The sequence below is a fragment of the Diorhabda sublineata genome, chromosome 9 (genome assembly GCF_026230105.1).
Source record: "Diorhabda sublineata isolate icDioSubl1.1 chromosome 9, icDioSubl1.1, whole genome shotgun sequence".
In the NCBI taxonomy this organism is placed as follows: Eukaryota; Metazoa; Arthropoda; class Insecta; order Coleoptera; family Chrysomelidae; genus Diorhabda; species Diorhabda sublineata.
Window position 1 is genome coordinate 19,237,244 of NC_079482.1, and position 22,704 is coordinate 19,259,947.

At 30.7% G+C, this 22,704-nt stretch overlaps 1 protein-coding gene and 1 long non-coding RNA gene across 3 annotated transcripts in view; one reads left to right on the plus strand and one right to left on the minus strand.

The window, feature by feature from the left end:
• Positions 1-7,925, minus strand: part of LOC130448671 (band 3 anion transport protein) — a 246,568-nt gene extending 238,643 nt beyond the window's left edge. The window contains exon 1 of one of the 2 annotated variants that reach the window (XM_056786135.1): positions 7,516-7,925. The gene's annotated coding sequence lies outside the window, so the exon portion shown is untranslated. The remainder of the gene's footprint in view (positions 1-7,515) is intronic. The other variant, XM_056786137.1, reaches the window with a different exon arrangement.
• LOC130448676 (uncharacterized) overlaps positions 1-22,704 on the plus strand; it is a 167,577-nt gene that overhangs the window by 129,153 nt on the left and 15,720 nt on the right. The gene's annotated exons all lie outside the window — the stretch shown is intronic.

Sequence of the window (22,704 nt, forward strand, 5' to 3'; positions counted from 1 at the left end):
CTGGGATATTAGCTAAAATCCCAACTTGTCTATTAATCTATTATATCTACACATCGTTGGGATATCTTGGTGGAGCGTACAAATCTAAGAGTTGAGAGTCTTCTAAGACTCGTTAGTCTGCTCGACATGATGCATGGTACGCATTAAAAAAAGAGTGGTGTGCAATAATTTATTCACTGCAGATTATTGCCGAAAACAGAGATGAGAAAACGACGATGCAATCTGAAACCACGGAAATGCAGCGAAAATTACACATTTATAAACAGCAATCCTAGTCTTTGTTAAAAATGTAACTCAAGATCTTTTTAATACTGCTAGTAAAAATCTCGGGCTGATTTATCATCCGTTTTGCAGATCTATAGTTCTCTGGATTTATATTTTTAAGACATGAGAGACAGACAATTTTCTTAAAATGCAACTAAAGCCAAAGCACCTGGAGCATCTGGAGTTCATGATTATTATCGTTATGATTATCGTTGCCAAAAAAACAGAAAAATAGAAATATTCAGCCAGACAACTCACAAGTAAATGAAAGGACACCTTTATCGAGGCAAGAAAATTTTAGCACAAATGTTTATTGCCCTATTGTAGACACTCTGAGTGTACAATTAGCCAGGCGTAAAAGTGCATGCATGAAAAACTTTACAAATATTTCAATATTTTTGATGATTTGATATAAACTATATATAGGTAAGTATCCTGACCATTTCGAAGAGACGGTAGGCAATGATTGTATTGTTTTCCATTATCAACTCAAAGACTCCTTAGCAAAAACTGAATATGTACGCTTTACAGAAAAAATATGCAATGTATTGCATTCACGGAGTCTTCGAGAGGTGGACATTGCTATCCGAATATTCCGGCTACAAATTGTTCAAGATAAAGATCTTTTTCCACTCTAAAAGGGTAAAAACATATTTACCCGCAAGCAAGATAGATTTGATGCTCTTGCATGAAAGAAATTTTTAAATTGATTAATATTAAATAAATATTCTTCTATACTTCTATATAATAAAGTTATTTTGAAATAAACATATTGCATCATAATTAATGAAATTTATATTATCAAAAAGGGCAGCGGCACATCGAACTAGGCCTAGGGCGACAGCAAGCCTAAATCCATATTTGGATTACTAATAAATTATACGGGGTGCTTTTTAATAAGTCATCAAGGTATTTGTGTTTATTTTTTCATATATTATTTGAGTGATATATAGTGAATTGACATTTGTGTATTTTTGCCCACTCTGTATCAATGCAAGGTGTTACACATTTTTGGAAACGTCTAAGGGATATTCAGATATAATTACGTTTTCGATGTAAAATAAAAAGCGGTGAGCTCCATCATGAAAGTCGAATTTTTCGTCGAATGAAGAATTTAACTAATACACAAACAAATCTTTCCATAAAATGAATTTCTTGGAAATGATATCAATTCTCAATCTTATTTCTTTATATGAAAAACTTGCTATTCCTCAATAACTTTTCATTTCACAAGTTAACTCTCACTCTCGAATGAAAATTCATAATTTCAATAGACCCGGTGGTCTCGAACTCTCTTGTTCAATTTCAATTCACAACAAAGAAAAAATTGTCCTAATGACAAGAAATTTCGAAAATGGGAAGTAAAAAAAATCACCCTAGCAACGATCATACTCGTATTATTCATTAAATAGGAGGCGATCCAGTTCAACAATTACAACGATCAAAATGATTTCGGGCGTTTTGTGCTAGAAGAACCCTCTAGTTAAACTTTTTCAGGCCAAAAAATAAGAAAATATAACAAAAATGACCATAAAATGGAGAGAGGTGGAGATGGAAAGTTTCGACCTTAGACAGGAAATCATCTCGCAACTAAATGAACCTACATGTGAAATCGCTTTTCGTTTGACCTGCAGAGGTGAGCAAAGGTCAAAAACCACTTTTTTTGCACTGCGATCCCTCGAAATATTCATTTGTTTTCAACCAAACTCTAATAACATCAATCCGCCTCCAAAAAAGCCATGTATGCTAATTTTGAACCAAATCGGACCCATAGCAATTGCTCGAGAGACGAAAATAAGAATTGTAGCTTAAACAGATATATATATATATATATATATATATATATATATATATATATATATATATATATATATATATATATATATATATATATATATATATATATATTTAAACTACATACATTCGAAAAACCATCATAACCGTGTTCAGGAGGTCTCAAAACATGGGAAAAATGATGTGCCCCCCATTTTTCTTCTAGTCATGCCTATCGTAATAGTCTAATATTTCATTTCATTATTACATGGATGTATATTAGATTATAATTTAAACAAACAGTAAAGTAAAATAAAAAACCACCGACCAGTTTCGGGAATATCCAATATTATTGTTTATTTAGCTAATAATGTAATGTAGGTTTATTTCTTGAATAAAATTAAAACATTTACCACTTAGTAGTCTCAAATGGTACGAATTTCGTGCGCTTTCGAGGTTGGTACTTCTGACTGACCATATCTCGTTCTGTTAGCTATAATTTTTGTTAAAATATGGGTTAATGTAAGGAGGTCTGTCTAGGCTAATTTCAATAATTTCAATAATAAAACCTTAACAGTTGTTAAAGAGGAGAGACGTCAACTATACAAGCACAATATAAACAAATCAATAAATGTGCCATACCATTCAATTCAATTCAATTCCTTCATTGCTGCTTGTTATAATAACATTTTAAACAGTTGGACGAGCTAGTTTTTTTCATTAGTTTTAATTATAGCCGCATCGAAACATAGTTAATTTTTATTTTATAAACATTATGTATAATTTACTGATAAATTAATTATTATTAATATACTTTATTTAATAAACATAGACCAGTAAATACTGGAGTAAACCGGTCTACAATCATTATAAATTTCACGGTGGACTTGTATGTCTCTTCACTCATATAACACACCTTAATGATTCTTTGAATGAAAGTTATAAAGATTAAAAGGTGTCATTGACTTCTTACTTTAAAATCAATATAACTTAGAACAAATACACGGTGCATTTTTGTGTTTTCATTTAACATACCATTAAGTATTATTTATGAGTATTTTACGTGTTTCATAAATAACAGAGTTGTACAATTTATAATAATGCTAATGAGGTAAAACAGAAATTATCAGTCAAACATGTTGATTTTTAATTTGAAACCAATATAATTATCGATAATCTCATCAGAAAATGAGTAGTAAAATCCTACATTCCAATTATTACCAAGCAATTTACAGAATTATTTAGGTGTCCACTATTATTGGCTCCTGAACGTCTATTTTTATATTTTGTTGAGATGACTATTTGATATAATATTTTCAAAGATAAGACTTCAAATTATACGAAATGTCCATTGAATTTTCCTCGACAGGTTTTTGAACGTCAATAATTTATTCCAATATCTATTTTTAACAGAATTTTTACAATTCTGTATACATTAATATATATTAGAGTGAATATTTCCCTCGCTTCTATACCTCAGAACACAGTTGTTTATATACGAGATGTGATCTAGAATTATTTCATTAGAAATAATGTAAAATTTGAATTGCTAAAAGCATTTCTGGAAGGCATCTTTCTTAATCTGCTCTGTCTTCTCAAATATTTCTCTTTTGGTACATTTCTATTTTCAGGAAGTGCTAGAAGTCGCATGGTACTAAATATAGTGAAGAAGGCGTAGACAAGAAGATCTATAGCGGCCTAAACATGCGAATAAAAAATGACTAAACTATTACCTTCTATTTCCGAGCATGATTCTCTATCTGTTTGTTTCCACATTTTTATCTGTTGGTGAGATCAAAGGGGAACTCAATTCTCTTGAAGTTTCAATAAAATATTATTGGAGTTAGTGTTTTTTGAAAGTTACAATGGATATTTGTTTTGAGAAAGAAAAAATAAGAACATGCAACATTTACCGAAATCCTATTGTAGGTTAGTGAAAAAGTTTAACCGAACATAAAATATTGTTATGAACTCGTCCTATTCCAATAAATTGCCGAAACTAAAATTTGGCGGATTCGTCGAGTACTTTTTATTTCTTGTTATTGAGGCGGCTATTTCTTTGTATTTTTTGGTGACCTATTCGCATTATGTTGGGACTGTTTCTATAGAAACAATTTCTAAGAAGTCATTTTGGTTTATTTGTTAAACAATTTGATGTCATAGTGAACACATCGGGATAGTGAAAAGTGTGTTTAAATAAATTAGTTTGTCAAGTATTAGTAAATACTTTAGTAGTAAGTGTTAGTGAATAGTTTAGTGTGTGTTGATGAATAATTAGTGTATAAATAAATTACGTAAGTTGGAAATACCTGTGTGTGTGAATTTGTGATTAAAAACTGTTTAACTAAATAAGAACATTACAATATGTTGAAGTTATAACAAAAACTGCATATTGAAATGTCATCAAGAATAAATAATAAAGATTTAAGTTATTAAGAATATGTTTAGATTTTCAAAACTAAATCAGGACGCAACTAACCTTAAAATTTCACAGAAGTTTTTTATCTGTCAGTTGATTTAAAAAATTTTATTTTCATACTATTTTTATTTATTTGTCTTCAATGAAAATCGTGATATCAAATCGTAGAACTTTCTAATTTATCCACAATGCGTCTTGGGTATAAAAAAATGTAACATCAATGCGATATGGACGATTCATGATATTTACATTGTGTGTGGGTATCATTTTCGGACCATTTTTGATAATTGAGTCAAGAAATGTATAATACATACTTTAATAACTACCTCCCATTCGGTACTTGCTGAATGATCAACAGACCTGTTGGAATTTAAACCTGGAGAATTCAGTAAGCTCACGATTATATCCCGAGAAACTTGCTTGAAACATGTTTTTATTCAAGAATGACTGATTTTTTCCATTCTGCGAAAACGTAGTTTTCCTGTCGTTTGTCCTTAAGGGAATATTATACAATGCCGTTCATGTGTAAGGAATAAATACAATTTTATCGTTATTATATACTATGTGAAAAAACCTGAAACAGGTCAATTTTAATTTTTAAATTGACAATTTACAGTATGAATATGCACCCCTTCGGAATTATAAGCACTTCCTCGAAAATTTTAAATAGAAAATGGGGTCGTGTGGTGTATTGTTGGAATTGGGATTTTAGGTCTCTCGTCATTAGTATAAAGTTTTTTTTTTAAATTTCGTGCAATCATAACTGAAAAAATAATTGTTTAAGATGTAAAATTTTGATAATGTCTCTATCATAAAACTTTACGTAGAATGAAGCAATACGAAAATACATGATTAATTCTAAAGTATTTTTTAATAGACCAGACAATATTGCTGATTTAAGAGTTAGGATAACAAAAGAAGAAGAAATTAACAAAATAACACCTGAGATCTTACAAAATGTTGTACGAGAATTTCAAAATCGCCTCGGTAATTGTCAAAAAGTGTAATGATGGTCATTTTGAACATTTAATTTAATTGTGAAGTACATTCAAAAATACATTCTAAATATTATGCGTACGTAAAGTTTTGTGATTAGGTTAGGTTAGTTTAGACATTATCAAAATTTTACATTTTAAAAATTAATTTTCTCAGTTATGATCGCACCAAATTTTGACTTTTAACTTTATATTGCTGAACAGAGGACTAAAATCCCTTTTCAACAAGGTGCGACACGACCCCTGTTCTAATTTAAAATTTTCGAGAGCGTGCTTATAATTCAGAGGGGTTACTGGAGGGGGACAATATTTTCATACTGTAAATTGTGAAATTTATAAATAAAAATCGACCTCATCCTGGTTTTTTTTCATAATAATGCTAAAATTGTTTGGTAACTCAAATCAGTGCTCATGTATACATGAAAATATTTTGAAAATATGCTTCTATATGCCTTGTCTTTTCTCATTTCTCGTGCACCATGTATATAATTAAATTAATGAATCTAAACAAAAATAATTCTACTTCAGGTAATTTTATACTTTCGCGGTCCCCTCGTTTTTTGGTTGTGGAAATCGAAAAGTCATCCGATTTCGATTTTTTTTCTAAAATCTTTGTTTTTAAGGCGGAGTTACGAAAAAAATTATGGGAATAAAAAAATGAAAACTCATATTGGTTTCAAAGCTTTAAATGTTCATGAAAATGCACTCATTCATGCATAATTGTTGATAACTCTTTTCCTAATAATCAAATGAAGTATTTTTTTAATCTACACGAAAAAACGAACAAATTGAAAAAAAATTATAGAAAAATGTTGATTTATCATGTTTTTACAATTAAAAATAATAAGAATTTCTCTTAAAATTGACTTTTTCTCACATATAATCGTTTGTGTATTTTTTATTAAGTAATCATTAAAGTTATATGAACAAAAACATTATTAAAATCACTTATTGTAATCAAGTGTACAATATTGAAAGTTAACTATGAAAAATTGAAAATTTTCACTATTAAAAAAATGGTGTCTTACTAATGTTGATGTTAGAGATAAAAAATGATTAAACAAACATTTTTCAATTTTGTTTTCCAAAATGTTCGATTTTTGTGCAGATTAACAAAAAAAAATATATAAACTGCATACGATGCTTTGTAAAAAAGTTATGAACGATTATATTCTGAGAAGTGCGTTTATGATCACATTTAAAGTCATAAAACTATATGAAAACTCCAGGTGAGATATTTCCCATATTTTTTTCATAAATTCGCCGTAAAAACAAAGATTTAAAAAAAATCAACGAAATTGGATGATTTTTCGATTTTATTGTGCCAAAAAACGAAGGGGCCGCGAAAGTATAAAATTACCCTACTTTATAAAAACAAAGCGTTGACGTAAAAAATGTTTTTACCATTTATCATGTGTGTGGAAATTGTATTTTTAAAATAAATTGTGATTATTTTAAGTAATACTTTTGAACATCTGGGAATAAAAATACCATTTACTAAATTTTCTGTTAATTGTTATGTATCAATTTATGTCATAAAGTTGATATTAATTGTAATAAAAAATGTCATGCATCTTTGAAAACAATTTATTCCTATGAATATGTAGTTGAAATTGTTAGAAATAAATCACCGATTTAATATAATCAAGATCTTAGAGATAGAATATAAAATAATTTATCGGCATCTCAATTTTATAATACCCTATATATAATTTACAAACAATAAAATATCAGGAAATGGTTCTATTTTATAACAATTTCCGTTATACTGAAGATTGGTAAGTTAAAACGACAAAATTAGAGATAAAAATATAGAAGGAAAAATAAATTGAAATCACAAAGAAAGTGTAACAGTAAAATAATGTTACCTAATTAAAGACCAAAAAACCGTCAAGCAAACAATGCACCTGGTTAACCGTAACCATGGCAGCAAGTAATCGAACTTCAATGTACAACAAAGACATATTGACCTAACCTAACCGGCTTTTTGTCATTGGCCCAGTCCGTCATTGGTGATAAATAAAGGTAAGTGCACATTTTCAACGAGAAAATCTGTCTACTCACCAAATAACGATATTCTGATCGTCAAAACTGCCACATTTTTATTTAGCGATTACTAAATCACAAAGTATACACACCAGATGCCGATTCAACAAAAACGAACGCATGCGTACACACCCGAATACGAGTCGACAACGATGCACGTGGTAGGACGACTGACTGCCGCTCTCGCACTAAAATTCAAATAATCTCCATTTCATTCCCAAGCAAAAGCACATGAAATGCTTTTATATCGGCAAGTAAATACACATACATACCATAGATCAGAAGTGTCTAAATTTTACACACCTTTAGTTACCAGGAGTGGCGCAAGCCTGGCTGACTAACAATTTACATAATTCGACCCCATACCGTCACCGATGAATTGAATTAAATTTATATCACAAACAATACCGCAATTGTATTAGGTAACTTATATAAGTGATTCTTGGAAAAACCTCCAGTCCTCTGATAAAAACAATAACATTGCTTGTGGAATGTCGATTAAGGTGCGTGCAAATCATCATATTTATAAATGCGGTTAAATGTTTACAGGAAATTTGTCAATCGTTCAACTCAACTATCTATATATTATAATTTGATTATTAAAACTTTTGTCCTCACATCGAAGATAAGAAAAATTTCATCCGAATCCAATTAGTGATTTCTTCTTCTAACAATAATCTCTAATTTCTTCTGGAAATAGTGTTGAAAATATAAGTAATACTTATAAACAACAATGTTTACTATTATTTGATGAAACATTTTAATTAGTACAAGTATTAGTTGTGTAGAGATTTTCGTTATTTAATAACGTGTCACAATTATTTTTTAAATAATTTTATTTAGCTCAGTAGCGTATCTACAGGGTGGCAAGTCGGCAAAACGCCATGGGTTTTCAGTCGGAAAGGACCCCGAGTTGAGGAGAATTTCCAACATTCATTTTTACATATTTGGTAAAAAAAATAGTTGCATACACAAGTAAAAAAATGTATTAAAATTTCAACGCATTTGTAAAAAAAATTGTAACCCACTTTTAAGAGAAATAGTCAAAAAAAATTAATAATTTCGGAGATATGTATAAAGATTCATACATACATATATACAGGGGGTACCGCATAAGAATCAACACAGATCAGATGGGTATAGGGGAGCGCAAAATATGACGATTGGAGTAAATTTGCCTCTGTACCAAATTACATCTACGAGGATGTATTGATATCAAGTTAGCCTAGACCAGTTCGATGCGAAACAAAATATTGCGTTACCATAGCAACAGACAATAACTTATTAGAAGTGTAAGTGTAAAGTTTGACGTCAAAAAAGTAAACCAGAATTACGCAATAAATTAAAAGAAAAAAGGGTTAAGACGTAAGCAGATTAACGAAGATATGCTTAATACCCTTGATGATCAATGTCCTTCGTATACGACCGTGAAAAATTGGACTGCAAGCTTCAAAAGAGGTAAATTTTCCATCGAAGATGATGATCGATCGGGAAGGGCAGTTTCTGTGTCAGTCTCCGAAAATATCGATGCAGTTCATGTCATGATTTTATCAAACCGTCGAATTGGTCTAAAACGGATATCTGAAGGACTGAATATTTCATAGGAACGTGTTCATCATATAGTTCACGTCAATTTGGACATGAAAAAGATTGCTGCAAAATGGATCCCCAAATGTTTGAATGTTGACTAAAAGCATGCAAGGGTAGAAGTATCGCGTTCGATTTAAAAACGAATTGTTACTATGTATGCGACTTGGGTACATTTCTACGATCAAGAAACAAAGCAACAATCTGGTTCTCCAAGACCTAAGGGTTAGTTTCTGTATCAGGTTCTCGACAATATCGACGCAGTTCATGATCACGTCAATTTGGATATGAGAAAAATTGCTGCAAAATGGATCCCCAAATGTTTGAATGTTGAACAAAAGCGTGCAAGGGTAGAAGCATCGCGTTCGATCTGTGCTCGATTTGAAAACGATGTAGAATTCTTAAACCCAATTGTTACTATTGATGAGTCTTGAGTACAGTTCTACGATCCAGAAACAAACCAACAATCGATGGAATGGCGACATTCTGGTTCTCCAAGACCTAAGAAGTTTCGTCTCCAAAAATTTGCTGAAAAAGTTCTTGCTTTAGTTTTTTGGGATTGCCGTGGAGTAATCATGATTGGTTTTTTGGATAAGGGTAGAACAATAACTGGAGATTACTATTCGACATCACTGACTACTCTACGGGAAAAAATTAAAGAGAAAAGACGCGGAAAGCTATCCAAAGGTGTTTTGTTTTTGCAGGACAACGCCCCTGCACACAAATCTCATGTTGCCATGCAAAAAATTCGTGATTTAGGGTTTGAATTACTAGAACACACCCCTTATTCACCAGATTTGGCGCTTCTTCACTATTATCTTTTTCTTCAACTGAAAAAAACTATAAAAGGGCGTAAATGTTCTTCCAACGAGGAGGTAATAAAAGCTGTGGAGGTCTGGTTTGCACAACAAGAAGAAACATTTTTTTTGAAAGATCTAGAGACGTTGCGGGTTCGCTGCAATAAATGTATCCAATTAAGTGAAGAATATGTTGAGTAAAAAATATTTTGACATTGAAATTTTGTTTGGTTCTATAATAGGCTAAGAATTTTTCAATACATCATCGTATATGTAATTTTAGGGCCTCAAAAATAGGAACCAAAATTTCGAAAAAAAATAATTTTCTGCAACCCTTTAAATAGAGAATACTAAATTTATGTGCAGTTTATGAGGCTATTATAAGCATTAAGCAATGGTAAATAGAAAACAATCGAACCATTATAAGGAAGTAATCAGGGCTCACATAACCTCAAAATTCCACAGAAGTTTTTATCTGCCAGTTGATTTAAAAAAAAATATTCCCATACCATGGATAATTAATTTAATTCTAAAACTTTTTTTACTCTTGTAATTTTTCATAATAATCATCATCTGCCAGAAAAACATGCCTTTTCAAAAAACTTCTACATCAGCAAAAATAGCAGATCTTATATGTATATTAAAAAAATTGATGATTTTCATTCCGAGTCCGTTCAGGCGTTCTACCCAACCGATTTGCTTAATTTTTTTTTTTTCAATGAAAGGTATTGATGCACAGATCAGCCATCAACCATCGGATTTCATCTAATTTTCACCATTCTCAAGTTATACTCAAATGCGATTTCCCCCTGTACATTACTTATGGGAGTTTTTCACATACACACGTTCTATCCTCAATATCTCAAGTTCTATTCCAGATAGAGACTTCGTTTTGGTTTAAGAACACTCGCTGAAACACCTTCTTTCTTTTGAGTTTTTGGACACTTAAATCGGTTGAGTTGGAGAGGAGCTAAGCGCGGACATTCAATGTGGAGTTGTAGATTTTTGTAGGTTTTTGGCAATTTTTCTACATTCAAAGATCTATATCTCAGGTTCTCATATAGCTACAGAGCTCGTTTTGGTTTAAGAACACTCGCTGAAACACCTTCTTTCTTTTGAGTTTTTGAACACTTAACTCGGTTGAGTTGGAGAGGAGCTAGACGCGGACATTCAATGTGGAGTTATGGATTTTTGTAGGTTTTTGGCAATTTTTCTACATTCAAAGATCTATATCTCAGGTTCTAATATAGCTACAGAGTTCGTTCTTTTCTATTATAATGATTTCTGATACTTATTTAATGGATTCGATGCGAGCGAAGCCGCGAATAAAAGCTAGTATATTTATTATTTATTAATATAGGTAATGGAGATCAAATGGAAGGGCTTTACATGCAGAAAATAGTTTCATTAAAAATGTAGATTCACTAAAAGCTAAAATATAATTAGTCTAACGTACCACTCGTGTCTCCTCATCAAATGATCAGACAGAAATAAAATCATGGGGCTCATATCATTTGACTAAATGATATGAACAGTTGATTATCTCCAGAAATTTCACGAGATTTTTGTCTTATCAATGTACTAGATTAATGAGAAGAGTGGCTCAATGATGTCTGGGACCTATCAGATTATTTGTTTTAGGATATACTAAGCCTACTAAAGATTGTCAACTCCTCTTAATTTAGAGGGTGGTTTGTAAAATTGACAATAAATTTTGTGCAGTATACTACTATCAAGCATTCGTCTGGTATTGGCTAAATCAATTTAGGGAGTCGTATTATAAGTTTTAAATGCAATGAGTGATTTTAAAACAATATAAATAACCAATGAAAAGACATATACAATAATGTTGACACATTTTCATTCAATTTCTACTGAACGAAAAGTTTTTATGAAACATAGAACGACCAAAATGATGTATTCGATATTAATTTCAACAAATTTTATAAATTTCGAGTATTTCAACTGAAATCAGAACCTACAATAATCTAATAAGTATGTATAAATTCTACTACATCTCTATTGTAACTTTGAATCATCTCTAAGGGCAGAATTGCTGTTCAATTTCGAATTTTCAGGAAAAAACTGCATTGGGGAATTATTTTCGATAAATTATAAATCGAATGGATTAAAAAGTCAAACCTCATGCATGTTGATTGTAAATAATTGAAATTATGTCAGATATGTACTTATGTGAAGTTAGATATTGGAAAGAAAAATACTTGAAGGATACTAGGCGATGAAAAAGAGGAGATTTATGGCTGAAGAGAACAAATAATGAAAATAATGAAATAAGGAATCTATCTGGAGAAGCAGAACTAAGCAAAATAATAAGATCCAAAAGAATAGAGTGGCATAAAGAGAATGCCAGATTCCAGAGCAACAAAAAAATAATAGACCTAGAACCAGGAGGAATAAGAAAAAAAGGAATACCAAGGAAAAGATGATGAGGTGATGGAAGACTTAAGAAAGCTATGAGCCAAAAAGGGCTGCGTGAAGCACCTTGGAAAGTGGTTTATCAGTTATGCATCTAATTTTGCTTTATTGGGTAAGATACATCTTCCATGTAAAAATTTCCTCTGATATCAAATAACTTTTATTTGATTAATTTTTATCCATTATCCATTTCCAGAAAGTATAATTTTGATATATCTGTTTTGAAATAAGACATTATTCATTATGTAATTGCTAAAATATTAGTTATCGAAGGATCTTTAATGGGAAAATGATACGAACTTGTTTATTGCTATTAATATAATAAAATAGTTACACACCAAGGCAATACAATAGTTTTAATCACAAATATTAAGTGCAACTAATTAATAAAATCGATAATAAATCACACACAACAACGTTACTTTAGATAAAATATTCGACATATCCCGAACGAATGAATGCAAAGCAAATAATTCACTATATAATAAAACACAAGAAATAAAATATGGAATTAAATTAAAGGAAAACTCAACCTATAGCAATAATAACAGTGTCCAGTTCCGATTATACGGGTTTTCGAAACCTATGATCGGACTAACCCGATCCCGATCTGAATGTTCGGAAAGTAATCTGGAACTCTTTCACTGTTGAAGACATACTATGGTTTTTTGACATAAAAAACTGTTTATTTGTATAGAAATGTTTTGTAAAATATGTTTTTGCTGATAAATCGCTGATAACTATTCAATAAAAATTATTAAAACACTTAAAATCTACTACACAAATGAATTAAGGTCCCTAAACACACAAAAACTATTAAGTTATAAATTAACACACGAACCCAACGTTCAGAATCTCTGATAAAAGCTCTTCTTGGGCTAAGATCATCAACCAGTTGATAGGGCATCCCCTGATCCCGGTTCAAAGTGGGCGCGGAGCCTTTAGCTGCTAAATCCAAACTTTGAATCGATTACTCGATGGCAAGCGCTATGTATTGAAAGATTGTGGATTCAGATCGTTTAGTTCGATTAATTGGTAAACAGAAATTGTTAGGATTACATTTCTACCAGGAAACTTCATATTTTCGGAATCCACGGACCTCGCACTATCCTAAGAATCAGAGTCCTTTGCAAAGAGAAAGTTGTACGTCGCATATCAATCGTTGAGTTCTAACTTGAAACGCCAAAAATTAATTGCTGGTATCTAGCTGCTATCAAAATGAATTTAGGAAGTGATAATTATTATGAAATCTCTACGTCGCCGGAAATTTGGAGATTGCAGAAGTAACATATATCAATTTATTACCTGAAAATCAAGGAAACACTACAATCCAACATATACGGCTTTCATGGAATGGAGAAATATCAATAAACTTCTTCTTTTTCGGGAAACGTTATCTTTGCCAAGATATACTCAACGTTAATGGGCACGAAAAAATTAAATATGAAATAAATATAATAAACGACATCGACACGTCGACACTGAAGCTCCAGATGATGACCTTGCCCAAATGTAACAACTACAAGATACAAAAAAGTGAATTTTGCGCTACATTAAAGAATTTTTTAAAGATTGCACTATTCATGGGCAAAATGGGTGCTTGTCGTAGTAACAAAACTTACTCCTTGAAATAGGAAGACGTTCAAGACCTTGAATTATTATCATACCCAACACTAAAACGGAAACTATTAGAAAATGTCCTATGATTGGTAATTTTTAAAAAATATGCAAGAAATATGCTAACTTTCGTCCAAACAATGTGACAACACCTTCATTTTTTTTAATTACCAACACGGCATACAGAAAATTGGTATTAATAAATTTCGTTCACTGTGAAGACAAATAGCTATCTAGTTAAAATTAACGAATGGAAATCTATACACCAGACATAGATTTCGTAGGTCTTCTGTCTCCTTGTTGTTTGATGCAGGTAGAGATGTTACTATTTTCAACCAACACGGCGCTTTTCCAGCACGTCACTAGCAGAACGCTACGTGGATGATTGATGATTCTATGACAAAGAAAATAAACACGGCAAGTAAAATACTCCAGTCGGAAAAGAATCTCTTAATAAAACTTAAATTCTCATACTTTAAATACGGTTAATTTTGAACTGGAGTCTACATTGTACCTATTCATGTCTATAATATATAATATTTATTTAACATTGTTATAAAGTTCGTCACTCTATTAATGCTGAAACACTGTTCCAATTATGTAAATGATTCTTCCATTTCAATGATCTTCTGCTGTATATCAGTACAACATTCCCTAAATTGTTGTATGATTATTCTTATCCTCCAGAAAGAATAATTGCAAAAACATTTACCTACCACCAAATCAAACAATAAATAAAGTAAATTAGTAAGGTAATGATTCATTAAAATTGAATTATTTAAGATTTATAGAAATTTGTATAGTTATGAAATATTCCTCTCATTCTCTTGGTTATTGATTCATTATTTATTTTGCTCCCATAATCTCCAATTAGTTTCTCAACGACAATTCTTTACTACGTTACTATTAAAATCCACAATCATGTTATTTGATTTCTTTTTCTCCTTTAAAACTATTACTTCCTTCCACCACTATCGTATTTTTTTTTAAATATTTTTAATATTTATTTACATATGACTTATTATTCAATGAATGATTAATCTCTAATTTATACTTTTCAATACTTTCGTTCCCATCATACTCTTCATATTCCATACTAATTCCATCAACATATCCAATATAATCATACAATTTTTATTATTCCCACCGACATTACAAAACTTCTGCCTTATAATTTCCGTTATTTTATTCTATTTTTATCAATACTTCATTCATATCATATTATTATTTTTTTGAATTATATTCATATCATGTTGAATTACTTATTTTTCTTAAAATTCTCAAACGCATCGTTAATTCAGATCGTTCTATTTTCAAATTCATTATCATTGTGTTTTCCTCGAATTCGTCGATGCCAAATAATACATCATCAATCAAATTATTTGTCATTAGTAATTGAGTTGTAATAGTAGTATCTATCACGTTTATATCATTTACTGTTGCTTTATTGGTCTCAAATAGGTTTTTATCGTTGATGCTTTTCCAATTTCGATATTTTTTCCCAGATTTATTTTTATTATTATTGAGTGTTTGATTAATTTCCAGGAATAGACATATCTATAAAGAATACTTGACAAATTATTTTGTAAGATCCGATCGAGCATTATCGTGGAATATCATTGTGTGATACGAAATCAACTTTTCGTTGTGCTTCCGTTGTTGCGCTTCATGGATTGACAAATATGGTAGATTGTTCTGTTATGATATATTTTCGTACTGACATTATCAATAAAGGTCTCTTTATTTGGAAAGTTTCTGTTTTCTCCATCTCTACTGCTATTGATATTGAAATTTTTGTAATGATAGTCATCGTTTTGGTTGAAATTATCATTATTATTATAAATAATATTGTTAAAATTGCATGTGTCCTAGAAATTATACTTTCATTATCATTAAATCTAAGAGTGATTTTATTTCTATTATTTAATTTAAATCTATTCTTATATTCGTCATTTATTCTTATTCTATCATTGTTTGTCTTGTTTATCTTCAAGTGTCTCCCTTATTTCTTTATTCATACAATAAGACTGAATACCTCAATGATGTTTGTTGCTTTTTTAAATGATCCATTTCTTCCTTAAATTCCTTTTTAAATTATTTATTGGTTGTTTCCAATTATGTTTTTATTTCTGTCTTCATGATCTTCATTTCAATTTTGATTTATTCCAAAACTTCTTTTCTTATCAATGTTTTCTTTAACAATTCCTATTGTCTCTTTATTATTTTCCTTTATATCTTTAATTGTTGAGTCATTTATTGATGTCCTTCTTCTATTTCAGGACTCATTTCTTCCTGTCCCTTTTCCATCTTATGGTTCATTTCTTGATGTCGTTTTATTATCTTATGAATCATTACTTGTTGTTTTTAACCATTCCTTTTTGTTCTTTGTCCATCTTATAACTCATTTCTTACATAAATCTAAATATAGTATTCGTGTCCGTTTGGGATTTCTCCATTACGTAGGTTACCTGTTCTTCTATTGATGATTTTGGTTCTTGTACTGATTCTTCACTGGTTTTTGTTGATCCCGTCTCCAATTTGTTATCGCTTGTTTTAGTCGTGCCCCCACGATGGTTTTGGTATTGTTTATCTTCTCATCCCCACGGCACAAATTTTGTAATGTTTCTACGTCTGTTGACGTCTATGAATTGGAAAAAAGAAAGAAAAAAAAATGTTGAGCGTCAATCGTAAACGATACAAAGTAAAATAAAAACGAAATTAATGGGGATATTAATGTTATCTGTATTACTCAAATTTTATTTTTTACCTGTATACCAAATATTTACTCACTATTTATTAACAAAATAGCGATAAATGAAAACGTTTGATATAACACTCTTTCTCTTCGTGAGTCTTTATAATGATTTGAATAACTTTATAACAAAATTTTGATGAATAATCCGAAATAATGATCTAGATCAAAAGTGAACGCTAAGTGGCGCCATCCTCACTTCCAACTGCGTTCGCTGGGAAATGTTTTAACTACATGTACCAAATGCGACGCTCTTTAACGTTGTCTTCAGTTCGGGTCTCAAGCTTCAACGACTGTTGACGACTGCTCTGATGAGAGGTGATGACGTAGAAACTAGTCAATAGTTACAACCTCTCCTTACAATTGCGAGCCATTAGAGATGTTAATATCGACAACAAGGTCGATTTACATCACGCTCTTCAGAGGGGCTGTAATTCAATAATCGTCGAGGCATTAGCCAGGAAAGTAGTTGTTTTCCCCTTTGAAGAACAGCGGAATACATTTTCGAAATGTTTATTTTCGAAATGATGTCAAAGGTGAATAGTAGAAATCCTTTATTTTGATATGTATATACAGTTCTTAGATACTTAATTCTATTGAAATAAAAAAGACTTAATATCAAAGTTATATGAGGGAGAGTTAATTGTTAGATATTATCTTTGTGAATTACTTCTATTCCAACATGATTTTACAACAAGAATATTTCAGAATTTACAGAATATTAAAATCGAGTACTTTTTATGAGAAGCAGTTTTATTTGAACCAATAAAAATAATAAAATATTCACAAATAAAATATATTCTGGACCTCTGAAAGTAAATTTTCTGTACTTTGACGAGTCAAATAATTAGCACGCCCTTAAACATGAAAAATTAACAACGCTAGATAATATTATCATGAAATAAATTTATTTTGATTTGAAGAAATAATTCAAAACAAAAGTATATTATAGAAATTTCACAAAAAATCTAAATGTTCTTGATTTTAGGTCAAAATAGAAACTACAGAAAATTTACTTTCAGAGGTCCAGAATATATTTTATTTGCGAATACTTTTATTGGTTCAAATAAAACTGCTTCTCATAAAAAGTACTCGATTCTAATATTCTCTAAATTCTGAAATATTCTTGTTGTAAAATCATGTTGGAATAGAAGTAATTCACAAAGATAATATCTAACAATTAACTCTCCCTCATATATCTTTGATATTAAAGTGTTTTTTATTTCAATATTATTAAGTATCTAAGAGCTGTATTTAATTAATAGAATAACAATTGAATTTTGAATTAATATATTTAATTTATACTTCTCGATTGGATTGAATTGTTTTATTAGATAATTATGTATTTATATTGAATAATTTTGTTATAAATTAATTATCGCTTTAAATACATTCCTCGATAAGCTATCTAGATTCCACCAAAGCCTCGAATTTTCGAATTCGTTGCCTTTGCACATGATTGGCCCGGCACAGTCGGAAATTGAAATTAGTGAGACAGTCTTCTGTTTGTTTGAAAAATCTCATTGTGTCGAGTATCTAATTTCTAGTATCACAGCCCCATTGTTCACGTACTCTTAGGAGGTTTAGCAGAAATAGAAAACTATTGCCTACCTTGTAAAGTGTTTCATATGAGTGAGAAAATATTTTCTTAGTGATAAAAATATCTAACTGATATTATTAGATTTATTTACGCACATTTCTGATATTTTATTGAACTCATCTATAAATAAACTAACAATTACTGTGAAAAATATTTAAAGAATTTTGTTTCTGAACTCGAAACGTTTTTTGAATATTTGGTTACGAATAATTTTGTATCGATTATGTTCCAATCATGTTGTGTATGTTTGTTCACGTGCTTAATATAATATGATATGATAATAGTCGTCCTTCATGATATACTTACCTAAATAACTAAAAATAATTCGATCGATGTAGATATTTATATTATTTCGAAAATGTTTCAAATCCAATTTTAACTTTAATAAATCTTTTTTTATTTTCTGTATTCTAAAATATCTCGTTAACGGCTTCTTTTCTAAATAAATAAACACAGTAGTTGTCAGATATTTCCCATTAAATCTGATTTCTATTTCAATTTATAAAGGTAAATACAAATTGATAAACTCGAAATTCCTTCCTGGAACCACTTTTTTCTGTCCATAGATAGAATATTCTTACTCCATTCTTAAACTTGACGTCGGACGCTGTGCCATCAAGTTGTATTACAAAGTTCGAGTTCGCATTGTAACTACAGTTTTTGACTTTCCTTTGTCTTTGGGGATTTAATTGGATGGCCCTATTTGGACCAATCAGAAATGTCAAGCAAGCAAGTCTCCACCCTGGCTCGCACTAACGCAACGTATGTCCAAAGTAGAGTACATAGGAGAAATGTGGGATGCCAAGAACATTAGAGAAATGTACACCAACATCAAAGAAGGGAAGACGGGATTCCAAGCCAAATATAATATGTTCCACTGTTAGTGGAGCCTACCAGGAAAGAAGTAAAAAATAGCATCAACGCAATGAAGAACAACAAGTCCCCAGGTTAAGATCTCATAACGGCAGAATTTCTTGAGTTTGGAGGTGAACAACTTAAGGCAAAAATCCATGCTCCACTCAACAGGAAAGTGTGGAAAGAGAAGTCCATGCCAGAAGAATGAAGCACATCACTCATCTGCCTTATCTACAAAAAGGGGTCAAAATTAAACTGCACCAACTACAGAAGCATTTCCCTGCTGAACGTCACCTACAAAGTAATGACCAGGATACTGTTTAGAAGGCTGGAGGTGTACAGCAAGGTGAAAGGCCACGTTAAAAAATAAAACAGTTATTTTATGGGACGATCAAGTTGTTCAATTCATCCTTTTAACGGACGAATAGCAATAGCCTAAGAAATATTCATCCAGAGTTGAAAAAGGTTGAAAATATTTGGTGAAGGTACAACATCTCGCCGATCCAACTTCATAAAAGGCCTGAAGCAAGGGGATTCTATTTCTTGTAATCTTGTGATCTTGGAAAGAATATTTAGGAGGCTGCAGACTAGTCCGGGAGGAACCCTACTTGAACCATAAAGACAGAAGGTGGCCTATGTAGACGATGCTGATCTGCTAAGCAGAAAGGAAATAGAGAGAGAACTTCCGGACACTTAATCAAGAATCCAATCGATCAGGGCTTAATGTAAACGAAGTACATACGCATGTCGCGCAGCCGCGACCACGCAGACACGGCAGCATTGATGGTAGATATGAGTCTCTTTTCGAAGTAGTACAACAGTTTACTACACAACAAAAAGCAGGCTTTTAAGATTTTTTTTCTTAATAATATCTAAATAAAAAAGGTATTTTAGTATACAAAGAAGTTTAGTGGTGATCTTCTCAAACAAGCATAAAAAAATTAAATACAGTAGTTTGAAGTGTGGCATCAAAATTTATGTGTGGCTGGATTTAAATAGCAAATAAGAAATAAGGCTCGTCAGTATAAATTCACATTTGACATCACATACAAGACTAAATCATATGTTATCTGATTTGTTGATTAAACCCAGCTTAAATGAAATTTTGAATGAATAATTTAAACGAAACTCGTTTAGATCTGTGATACATATGTTTGGTGATAATGTAAACGAATAATAATTTACTGGAAATATGTAGGATTTTTAAAGGTATAGGTATTTTATACCTCATATATTTGATTCGAGTCAACGAACTAAATAGAGTTATGCCGGGCTTAAAATTCAACCGATACAGGAAGCAGCTGTGACCACATTGCTTTTGACCATCCAAAAAATTAAAATCGTGTGTTAAAACCCGCTTTGCAGAGTCTATTTACCATCTATTACTCTAAGCACAACTCTTTAAGAAGCCCTCTCCCAGAAAATAATGAAGCCTAAAAACCAACAAATTACTTTACAAAGCAAATAAATTTGCACACAGAAGTTTATGGAGATTGCTTTACTTGAATTGACGATGAAAGCCGATAGCATTTGTGACAGTCTGACTGAAAGGATTGATATCAAGTCTAGTTATAAAAAAATTATTTTAATTATTCATTGTGGCTAAATTCAGTTTTATCAATCAAAATAGAATATTAGGAACAAAACCTACATCTATATTAAATAAGTTATCTAAATTTTGAAAAGGATTGGAATTGGTTAGTACCTTCGTGAGATTCCTGAATCACTCACAAATAAACAGATAATAAAGAAAAGTGAAGAAAATAATGGAAAATTATTTGCGAATGGTTACTTACTTGTCAGAAGCATGGGCTATAGAAATAACTACCAATTTGAAATTAACCATTTCATCCTCTGTTCATGAGAAAAATTTATGTGTTTTTATTAATCCGAAATGTCAGATTTTAAGGACTAAGCCGACAATCCTAATCTGCAATGTAATACGGAGTAATTTAAGAACCACCCGTTAAGGCAATAAAAAATTCGTGTGTCTAGTTGTCCACTAAACGGTTGAATAACATAAATTAGTCGTCCGATTATCGGATAAATAACATGCGTGTTAACGCTACTTTTATTGAATTAAAAAAAAATTTACCAGAATCTTAAAGAGCTATATAATAATATAAAACACATTTTATTAATAACTTTTTTGGAATCCAAACTTAATCTTTTGGTTTAACGACTAAAAATAAATAAATAAAAGCATCACTATGCAGAGCTTTTAACAAGTAAAAAGTCGCTAAGTTACTACCTATCGATCTTACCGAACGATAGAAAAATATTTTTGTTTTGAAATATTAATCACTCAGATATCTACCATTTCATTAAGAAATATCAATATAATTTTTTTTAATTATGGAAAGATTTTATTAATTTATTTGATCAAAACTAGACATTATTTAGGTTACGTTAGGTTAGGTTAGGTTAGGTTAGGTTAGGTTAGGTTAGGTTAGGTTAGGTTAGGTTAGGTTAGATTAGGTTAGGTTAGGTTAGATTAGGTTAGGTTAGGTTAGATTAGGTTATGTTAGCTTTCTTACAAGCCAAGTTTACATTGATTTACAGTAGCTCTCTACTTTTTATGAATATTGGACCTATCGCAGAAGGGCCACGTAAAAAAATAGAACAGTTATATTGTCGGGCGATCAAGTTGTTTAATTCATCCTTTTAGCGGACGAATCGCAATGCCTAAAAAATCTCATCTAGAGGTGAAAAAGGTAAGAAATAAAATTAAGGTGACAGTTTAACTGCTAGTCAAACGAAAACAGGAAGAAAACGAGTAGAATTTATTGGACAATGAAAGGAAAAGGGAAAAGGCTTAGCTCTGCAGATTTTTGAGAGGAAATTAACCTGAGTTTATTCCCTACGTTTTATACCTATCAGCTGATACACAACTAGTATGAAAATAAAAAAAGCACATACGTATTAAGTTTGACATTAAAATCGTTTCAGTGGGATGATGAATATTTACATTTCATCGCATTAGAAATAGTTTTTTACGTTATAAGTCCGGGAAATGATTTAATGCGGTACGAGATAGATTTTTATGGACGAGGCGACGAAGAAGTCGAGTCAAGAATATCAAATTTAGTACCGTAATAACAATTTCACGGATGTATATCGTAATAAGTTTTTATCGATTTTAAATAAAAAGCAAAATTATATTAGGATATGAAATGTCATATTTGACAGTTTTACTGAAAAATAGATGCTTTGATTATTCTCTTTTATTTAAAAGAATAAAAATTAACATTCAAAAATTAGAATAAAAGCTTAGTTATTGATGTTAATTGATTTTTTATTTCTAATTATTTTAAACTAGATTAGGAAAATTTAAGAGTACTGTAAATTACAAGGATAGCGTAAAATGCCATTTTCAAGACTCATATTAGTTCTGTAAATTCGACTTTACAGTACAGCATGAAAAAAAGATTTATTGCTTTATCACAAATAGCAGTGTTGTAGATTATGCGATAACGAGATGTGTTATAGAGTGACTATCTTTATAAATTTGTCTAATTATGCCTCATTATTGTTTCCGGATTATTCGTCATATAGGATGTGCT